This window comes from Sinocyclocheilus grahami, unplaced genomic scaffold, assembly GCF_001515645.1.
Source record: "Sinocyclocheilus grahami isolate Dianchi unplaced genomic scaffold, SAMN03320097.WGS_v1.1 scaffold4242.1, whole genome shotgun sequence".
Classification (NCBI taxonomy): Eukaryota; Metazoa; Chordata; class Actinopteri; order Cypriniformes; family Cyprinidae; genus Sinocyclocheilus; species Sinocyclocheilus grahami.
In genome coordinates this window covers 10,268-11,161 of record NW_015509217.1, presented here as the reverse complement: position 1 = coordinate 11,161, position 894 = coordinate 10,268, and positions in this window count along the sequence as shown.

The window sequence follows — 894 nt, the reverse complement described above, 5'->3', positions numbered from 1 at the left end:
TACATGCCATTGTTTTAGTTTAATTTGTGAACATGGTATCAAAATGAGTAGAACCATGAAATCTCTCTCATGTTGGTATACTGAAATTTTGACATTGTGACAATTTTAGGTTTTAAATATTAGTACCCTTGAGCATAATTTTGTCATTATGTGTTTAATAGACATACTTTATGCAGTGATTTCCTAATGGTTCCTCAGGAAACCAGAATGTTTTCTTTCAATTCCGATTACCTAAAATAAATTAGATTTAGGGGCGATCAGAATGCCCTCAAAATTGAATTAGACTGCACGGTGAATATTTCCAGCTATCAGATAAATGCAGTACAGCGATGCCAGATATTATGAGATCCTAAAAGCATCACAAGCTGTCAAAATAAGCCCAATAAGCTGTTTGTGATGAAAAGCTCCAACAACAGTTTATTTCATTTCGGCAACAGATAAGTGATAAATATAGGATTTAAGAAACAATGGCATATTTATGTAATGTTTGATGCATTTGGACAAAGTTGCTAAACCAAATGGATTACATTCTGCGGTGTATATATCTAAAAATCCTAATGCATCCTATTTGTTTTTTTTACAGAGTACACACTATAAATCAGTATTCAAATATTTAAGACTGGAATTGCGAGCTGGAAAAAGCTCTGGCTTTGCTAGTGCTTTTCTGACAGCTACATAACTGCAGTATAATATAGTCAGAATAGTCGCTGGACCAGTTTGCAGGTGGTTGTTTCACCGCATGCAAAGTCTGCAAATTCGTGTTATATCGGGGATGCGTGTTTCCATACAAAACATGGCATAATTCAGGAAAATGAAAATGCTGTGCTTGTTTTTCTCTGTTAGAATAGAATATTGATTTTAAAAAAGACATTTATACTGTTACAAAAGATTTTT